Below are 9,247 nucleotides of genomic sequence, written 5' to 3' on the forward strand. Positions count from 1 at the left end.
AGCGCGTGCATGTAAGAGCGTTAGGGGCGGGTTGGGGGAGATTTCGACCGATGCCGACAAGGGAAAATTTATTATTTATTTAATTTTCCCTCATCGTCGTCTATCGAAATCCCCCCCACCCGGCCTCACCGCTCTTACCTGCATGTGCCACAGCTGTATTGTATATGCCTATTGCTTGTTGTTCCTCAGATGAAAACTGGTATAATTGTATGACACAATATCGAGAATCAAAAAATATTGTGATAAACAAATATTGCAAAAAATATCAGAAACCAAAAAAATGTGTTTACATACCAAGCATGTACACTTTAAAAATATATAGATAAAAATATAGTAGGCCAGAATATTGTCCAAAAAAACCTGCTAAATATATTGAATTTATTATATGTGGCATCATAATAAAGTTAGAAATAGCATTTAGAAAATCCTGTAATTAAAAGTGAATAAAAATAATATTGAACGATTCATTAAACAATAGAATTTAAAAAAGATATTTTAAACTACAAATATTTTAATTAAAAAAAATATTTAAAAACAATGAAACCTTCAAAATAAATATTAACAATCCTAACTGAGCAATAGTACAGAGATTATTGGTCTTTGAAGGATTCAGATTTATTATCGGGAATCAGATTTACTATTTTGATTAAAATCTTAGCAACACTTGGGAAAGGTTAGTGCTTTGGAGGGGTCAGATTTACTATTCCCAATAAAATACAAGCAAAAGTTGGGAAAGGGTTGGATTTTGGAGGGGTCAGATTTACTATTCCCAATGCAACTTAAGCAAAAGTAGGTAAAGGTTTTGATATACAGAGATTGTTGGTCTTTGAAGGAATAAAATGTATAATTGGGAATTAGATTTACTATTTTGATTAAAATCTTAGCAACACTAGGGAAAGGTTTGTGCTTTGGAGGGGTCAGATTTACTATTCCCAATACAACACAAGCAAAAGTAGGGAAAGGGTTGGATTTTGGAGCGGGTAGATTTACTATGCACTACACTATAAATTAACAACAATCATTTTCATTTTTAAAAGACTTTCCACCCTAATCCTGCACAAATGCAAGAAACCTGTAACAAAATTACCAATTTCTAAATAAATTGAATAAAGATATTTAATATAAAAACTTAGAAACCATAAATAAAGAAATTTGACACAAATATCTTTATAACACAAATAACTTAAAGTGCTAAATAATGCTGAAATGACTACCTGTCAAAATATTTAAAAAAGAAATGTTTTACAACAGAATTAAATAAAACATAATTATACAAACCTGTATTTAAAAAAAAGATTAATATCTATCCAACACACAATATTCCTGCCTTCATTATTAAGTCCCATGTTATTTTTGATATCACAATATTATGTCTGTGATATTTGTGACTCACTATATTAGCAATTCAATATTTTGATCAAACCGTTATCACTCATATCATTTGTCTCTTACTCTGCATGCCCCTTGTTCTGTATTATATGCCTTTCTCTGTATTCACATATACATCCTTTCTCTCTTCTTCATCGTGTCCCTTGCTCTATTATTACATATCCACTGTATATTTGCCCTCATAACTCTAGGTCTGTATTATCACATATATATATATATCTTTGGTCTATTCATCCTAATCACTCATTGTATAATCACATATATCCTTTGTCTCTTTTTCCTAATCCCACATTGTGTTTTCACATAAGCCCTTTGTCTTGTGCTCCTCAGACCACTCACTCTATTATTACATGTTCTACTTATCTCTTCTTAAATTAATCAGTCTGTGTTGTCATATGTCCTTTGCCTCTCACTTCTTTGATGCCTTATGTTATTGCATTCACCCAGTGTGTCCTGCTCCTCAGATCCCTCGCTCTGTGTGCACTGAGAGCTGTCCTGCCGGATACAGAAAGGTTCCTTGGAAGATGGGGCCAGTCTGCTGCTATGACTGCGCCCGCTGCCCTGAGGGAGAAATCACCAACTCAACTGGTAGGTCATCAGCAAACATATGATTTAGGATATACACGTCAAAGGCACATTTATCTTCTCAGTCATTGAGAAGGGGTCATTGGGCTAAGCAAATGCTGATATGTTGTGAAACTTATTCAGGGTGGGGTGACTTGTGTGGCTCTCAGAAGGATATTCGACCCAAAATCTCTTGCAAACCTCAAACTTTGACTGGGGTGTCTTGTGTAGTTCTCATCAGGATGTTTAACCCAAAATCCCTTGCAAACCTCAAACTTTGACTAAAAAACTTTTTCCTCACATTACTATGATGGAAAGTTGTGGAACCTGTGGGAAACTTCCTTACACCCACCATTCCCCCAAGTTTTGTGATAAAAATTGTACCTTACTTGTGTGGGTAGGCCTAGTGACCACAACAGAAAACGGCCCAAAAACCAACATGATGCATCAAATTGTTTCACTAAAAATGTACCTTTTTTGTGTAAAATGGGTAGCTGTGGATTTTGGGCAGTAGCTCATTTGGCATCGGTGGAAACAGCACATTTGCACATTTATTTAAACTGGACATCTAAGGGAATCCAGGGTGGGGGTACTTGTGTGGTTCACACCAGATTTTTTGTTATACAGAATCCCTTGCAAACCCCAAACTTTGACTAAGAAAAAACCTTTTCTCCAGATTTCTGTGATGGAAACCTTTGGAATCTGAGGGGACCCACAAACCTCCTTCCACCCTGCATTCACTTAATTGTGGGTAATAAAATGGTGTGGGATGCATGTGAAGCATCTGGTGAAGGGTCTGGTAGGTTTCTCCAGGTAGCAGCCTGCTAAAACCGAAAAAGTTCAGCTGTTCACCATTGCAAGTGGACAATATTTGGACTTAGCCTCACTCTCCTGGCCCATATGTTAAAAAAACAGCCAAAAGAATAAAATGTCTTCTCACTTGCCATTGGGATGGGATGGGTTAATCTGCAGGAAAGAAGAAAGACTGTTGAGGTTTTAGAGATGAAGGTGGGGCCGGATTTAAGAATGGGCATAACCCATCCCATCCCATTATTTTATTTAAAATATATATATTCCTACCATACAGTGGGATATTTGCCCCCCCCTAGGGGCACCTTGGATGCTCACCTCCTGTCTACCCCTTTTGGGGGGGGGAGACTGGGTTGTCCTTTTTGGGGTGGGTTGTGGCCAATGCCACAGTTCAACTCCCACATCATTTGCTTTTGCCCCAAAGGTAAAATCCCCGTTGTCAGGTGAATTTTCAACCCCCCAGTGGCAACCTGCCCAATTGGTACCAGCTGCCTATCTGGCTCTAGGAGAGCAGTAAGACACTATTGACCCCATTGGGGCTGGGGTATGGCTTGATACCAGGGTAAGCCAACCCATCCTATTATTTGTTTTGGTTCTGTTTGGTGGAGTTTCAGTCCCCAGGGAGGGGATGGCAAATTAGGGGTCAATATCTTAGCCACCCCCCAGGAAGGGCAGAAAGACTATTTGCCCTCTGGATGGAGAGGAGCACAGGCCCATGCCCAGGGGAGCACACCTTCCCCAAAATATTGCATGAATTATGCCCCTAGTGTCTTGGGGGCTTTCTGCCCACCCGATCCCCCGGAGGACAGAGCAAGGATAATTACCCCCATCTGCCACCAGGTATGTCAGAAAGACTATCCGCTGGTTTTTGTTGTGTGGGGGATGTCCATCCCAATGCTGGGAAGCACCCACACCTATCTTTGTATTAAAAACAAATCCCTGGTGTCGAGTGGGCTCCTCCCCTCACTGTATTCAAGCTAGCCTGGCTGATGACAGCAGATTAGCCAGAAACCAGTCCCAGGATGCTTGTTTCCGGTCGAGGGAAGACATGGCTTGGCAGTTCGGGCTGGATTGTTCCCATGAGGCACGGGGTCAGACTGATTTGCATATGGCCATGTCTGAGCTGGGGTGGCGGACTGAGCTAAAGAATAATGATGGATTAAACTCAGATCAGTTGACTGGGATTTCTGCCCCCTGGATGTCAGATCAAGGATAATAACCCCATTTGTCTCCCCCAGACGGACAGTAAGGCTGTTGCCTCATTAATATGGGGTGGAGGCATGGCCATGCTTGTGCACACAGCCCCCACCACTATATTTTATTACAAAATATCCCTGGTGTCCCTGGGTAATTGCCCACATCGGGCTCCTGGGGGTACAGAAAGACTGACATTTTAAAGTTGCCAATGGGGAGCACAAGCTCTTGCCCGAGGGTCTCGCCCCTTTCCCTGCAAGCTAGTTGGGGGCTCCAATCTTGAGGATCCCTCACCTGAGAAAATCACCAAGCAGGGATCCACTGAGCAGAGGTGGCATTGGAAAGGGAAGACTGATATATGCCCACTAGCCCTGATTCATTGAAAGCAAAATGAGCCCATAGGCTCATTTTACTTTCAGTTTCCTGTAACGACGTCAGCACACCCTGCACGCCTACCATCATTATAGTAAATACAAACAAAATGATCAGGTTGCTCCAAAAGCTTTCCCAAGCAACCTGTTGAAAAGAAAAAGAAAAAAGGCAATGCCCTTATAGCTCTCCCAAGGGTCTGCCAATGGCCGATAGACGCACTGGGGAGGTATTGCAGCGTCGGTCATTGGACGACGGCCGCACTTAAGAGGTTTATAGCTGGTGTCGCTATTAATGCCTCTTTTTGCTTGCCCAGACCTATTTTCTGTGCAGTGACGCTGCTGTTTTTTTAACTCTTCAAACTAGGGCACTTTTGTCCAATTCCCAGTGTGTGTGCTTGGAACCCTAAAACATAGTAAATTTGACTAATCACTTATTGTTATATTTAGCTTTCCAGTACGGCAATATTATATGGGGCAAGAAATACATTGATGGCATGGAAGTTTAATTTCACCTGTGAACTGCAGTATGTTTTATACCAGCTACCAGGCTGACCAGTAAAGTATGGTTTGATGCCTACATTTGTAGCCTGGCTGGTGCAGCTTTTAGATCAGCAGACCTGTCAAAATAACCCTTTTGACCAGAAAATAATATACTTTTAAATAAAAAGTAAATCCCTCCTAAATAAGCTGTGCCGCCCACAAGGCACAGGGATTGGTATTTAAGAGTTGGGGATGCAGAAATGTATGGTTGCCATGCTCTTACAATGACTATCCCTCACAAGGTATTTCCACTGTATACATACTGTGCCATTTTCTATGAGAAAAACATAAGTAGAATTAAAGCACTATTTTTGAAACTTTGGTCTGGAAAAAACTACTGAGTCCATTCAGCTACTGTTTTAATATATATCAAAATATAAATCTTTGTCGATGTTGGATTTTTGATAAATGTACAGAAAATATTACTTCGTGAAAGCTTTAATTTTCCTAAACGAAGCTCCAGTAGACAAATTATTTTTAGTGGCAGTGCTTCACTCCTTGAGGAGATGTGAAAGCACTCCAAGAGGGGGCTCAATGGTTCAGGCCTTTTTACATGACAGACTGGATGTGAAGTATGCTGGTCAACCTATTCCAGGAATTGACATTGGGAAAGATCACGATGAGGCCAGCCTATTCATAGTATATTATAAAATGAGATCTGGGGAAGGGCCTTTTGACCCCAAGAAACTCCATCCATTTTGGCACCACTTCTAGGGGCTATTAAGTTTTCTTTAGAATGCCGTGTGATAGTTTGTAATAAGGCAAATAGGTTATACTGAAAATGGGGAAGTTTTCCCTTGGGAACTTGCTACCCATTGGTTATAGAGCGTCCAGGAGTCACCCCCACCCACTGGCTGTGCATTGTACAAACATGGCACCACACCCTCAGCTCCTTAGAACACATCTACCATTCCAAGGAGAACAAAACTAGAATTTTTGGTAACTAGGTTTCTAATAGTGCGCTCTCCCTTAGCTATTAGCCTAAAGTAAAGAAACCACTGTAATGTGTTGTGCTTCAATAAGGGTGGAAAATGGATTGCTTACCAAACAACCACTTTGTGAGCATTATACATATTGCAAAACAGTTCCTCCCTGGGCACACTCTAGATCAATGTTCTACAAACCATTCACATAGATATATAGTACAAAAATGAATAATAAAGTAATTAGTTAGACACAGCCTCATACAGTAATATCCTATATTTGGTTCAATTTTCTCAAAATAATTATAATAACATCACAGATCACTTTCTTCAACTCCAGTGTAAATGTTAACAACTATTACAAATTCCAAAAGATGTTCATTCCAAATTGCAGAGTAAATCCTTCTTCAAGTAGTTTCAGGTAAATGTAAATGAGCTTATATAGCGCACAGCTACCCGCATTGGGTGTCCCGGCGCTTGCTTAGGGAACCCGTCCTGGTATTCCCCTGTGAGATAGCAGGGTATCCACAAGGTGAAAGTCAGGCATCCCGCCGCAAGGGGCCGATGTGGAGATTAAGCAAGCTATTGCCCAGAGTCGCAGAGTGTGAACCCGTGAGTCGAGGAGGCACCGGGGCGAGAATTATCGAGTCCGTGGAATTCTTAGCCCAAGACCCGCCGAGGCGGGGAATTGAACCCTGGTCCAGGACCGATCTCAGCTTCCGGGTCTGCTGCCTCTAACCCCTGAGCCACACTTCTCCACATTTAATTAATTGAATGTTCCAAATACTTTGGGTAATTCAGTGTCCCAAAAATACAACCACTTCCAATAAGTGCAGCCAACACGTGTTTCGTCATGCACTCATTTGTGCAAACATGACTTCCTCAGGGCGTAAATAAACATATTCTCCTTAGTTCTGTCAATGCTATGTATGACCATTCCAAAAATTTGGGCCACCAAATTTAGAAATGTCTGCTGGCCACATGGACATCCTTCTACATTGACAGGATCTGCCATCATGGTTTTTTGGCTTGTTTTGTCTGTTACTGTTATGTTTTCTTTACTAGACAGGATAAAAGACATCACACTGCCCACCTTAATGGTTGGCAGTGAAATATCCTTCATCTGATGGCTCCCACTCGGTTGCGACATCGGAGAAAGAATACTTCGGCGGAGCTAATGGGGGCTCCATCAATAGAATACTCACTGTATGCCCATCCTTAAATGAGGTGGACAGTGCAGGATTTTCGCAGAGAGGGTATACTACATCACGTTTGCAATGGAGTTCCCTGTCCACCAAACTCTAAATTGGCCCTAAATCCCCATGAAGAAACTAAGGGGCCCATGCAGTAACGAAAATGTGGGAGCCTCAACCCAAGTATAAAATTGCAATTTAAGTAATCGCAAAATTTGCGATTACATAAATTGCAAATGCATTTAGGGAATCACAAATTGTGATTCCCGAAATGCATGGTGCAATTTCAAACTGCGAATTCACAATTAGGGATCGCAAATTACCATCAATTTGAACTTGACGGTAATTTGCCAAAACTTTCAAAAATGCACTAAAGGTCCTTTTGCAAAGTTTCATGTTAGACATACACATGCCATTGGGGCATGTATGTGCGCAACATGTGGTAACATAGCGATTTCAGTGGTGCCACAGGATGTCCTTTTGGCACCCTTGCACCCTTGAAATTGCATGCACAATTTGAGAGTACCAATTTGGTACTAGCAAATTGTGCATGCAATTCCCATTCATTCCTATGGGCCTCTAGGCCCATAGGAATGAATAGCTAGCTATTCCTTAACTGCAGCAGTTTGTCAAGACCTGAACTGAATTGATGGTTAAAGCACAAACTAAGAAGGGGACTTTACCTCTTTGAATGGATGGTTTTCTTAACTCCTTTTGATATTTTTTTTGCAGATATGGAAAACTGTATAAAGTGCCTTGAAGACCAGTGGTCCAATGAGCAGAGAGATGCCTGCATTCCACGGACTGTGGAGTTCCTGTCCTTTGAGGATGCTTTGGGTTTGGTTGTGTCGTGCATTGCAAGTTTCTTCTCCGTTGTCACTGTGGGAGTGCTGGGAATCTTCATTAAGTACCGAAACACACCATTAGTGAAAGCCAATAACCAGGATCTCAGCTACACCCTTCTCCTCTCCCTCATGGTGTCCTTCCTCTGCTCATTCCTGTTTATTGGACGTCCTTCTAAGATGTCATGCCTCTTTCGACAAGCTGCCTTTGGGATCATTTTCACAATTGCTGTGTCTTCTGTACTAGCAAAGACCATCATAGTTCTCATCGCCTTCAATGCCACAAAGCCGGGAAGTAAGTTTAGAAAGTGGGTTGGACCCCGAACACCAAGCTGTTTGGTGCTTCTCTGCTCACTGGGGAGGTGCTGATCTGCGGTATTTGGCTCACTCTGTCTGCTCCATTCCCAGATATTGATACTAGATCAGAAACAGGGAAGATGATCCTGCAGTGTAATGAGAGCTCTGTCTTTGCATTTTATGCTGTAGTTGGTTATATGGGATTTTTGTCTCTTTTGAGCTTTGCTGTCGCCTCCATAGCTAGGAAGTTACCATCTACTTTCAACGAAGCCAAGTTTATCACCTTCAGCATGCTGGTATTCTGCAGTGTCTGGGTCGCCTTCATCCCAGCATACCTGAGCTCCAAAGGCAGGTACATGGTGGCCGTTGAGGTCTTTGCCATCCTGACTTCCAGCACAGGACTCCTTGGCTGTATCTTCATCCCCAAAGTCTACATCATCCTCCTAAGGCCTTAGTGGAACAGAAAAGACTATTTAATGGGCAGACACGCAATCACCTGAGACTTCTCACATTCACATGTAATACTGATGTCTTCGGACTACTGAATGCAGGACTAGAACTAGAAAATAGAGTGATGGCTGTGAGCCAGGAGGACTTCTTAAAATTTGGCAGCAGTTCCTTTAGATGGAGGAAGAAAAGTCCTCCCCCATCCCAACAGAGCAAGCTCCGTTATCGACGGATCAGGGTGTGTATGATTTATTATGGTAGATTACTTGCAGGCAAAGGGCAGCCACTTTTGAAATGAGCTTAAAACCATTCACAGCCATGTAGATGAGCAAACCTTGCTTCTGATTATTAGCCTTCCCTCTGACAACATAAATGAAACACACATCACATAAATTACACACACGGCCACACACAAAAACGTGCACTCACACATAATCATTTCAGACTTGAAGTAGCCAGCAGCCAGTGCCACTGAGCAGTGTGGTCGCTGGGCCCTGTATGAGTCTGTAATGCCTACTATGGAGCTCCATGTTTATATAGAAAGGTAACTAATATTAGCTGATTAATAAAGTGTACGCACATAAAAAAGTCAAAACTAAATACCAATGCTTTTTTAATGCTCTGTAAATGCGAAGGAATTTGAAATTGGAGGCTAAAAATGAAGTTGGTATCCTATG

At 41.7% G+C, this 9,247-nt stretch overlaps 1 pseudogene across 1 annotated transcript; it reads left to right on the top strand.

Annotated features, from left to right (window-relative positions):
• Nucleotides 1–1,752: 1,752 nt before the first annotated feature.
• On the top strand, nt 1,753–8,602 carry LOC144807946 (vomeronasal type-2 receptor 26-like; annotated as a pseudogene). The gene is made up of 2 exons (XR_013606532.1): nt 1,753–1,977; nt 7,717–8,602. The product of XR_013606532.1 is annotated as a vomeronasal type-2 receptor 26-like (transcript).
• The last annotated feature ends 645 nt before the right edge of the window (nt 8,603–9,247 follow it).

This window comes from Lissotriton helveticus, chromosome 1_2 (genome assembly GCF_964261635.1).
Source record: "Lissotriton helveticus chromosome 1_2, aLisHel1.1, whole genome shotgun sequence".
Classification (NCBI taxonomy): domain Eukaryota; kingdom Metazoa; phylum Chordata; class Amphibia; order Caudata; family Salamandridae; genus Lissotriton; species Lissotriton helveticus.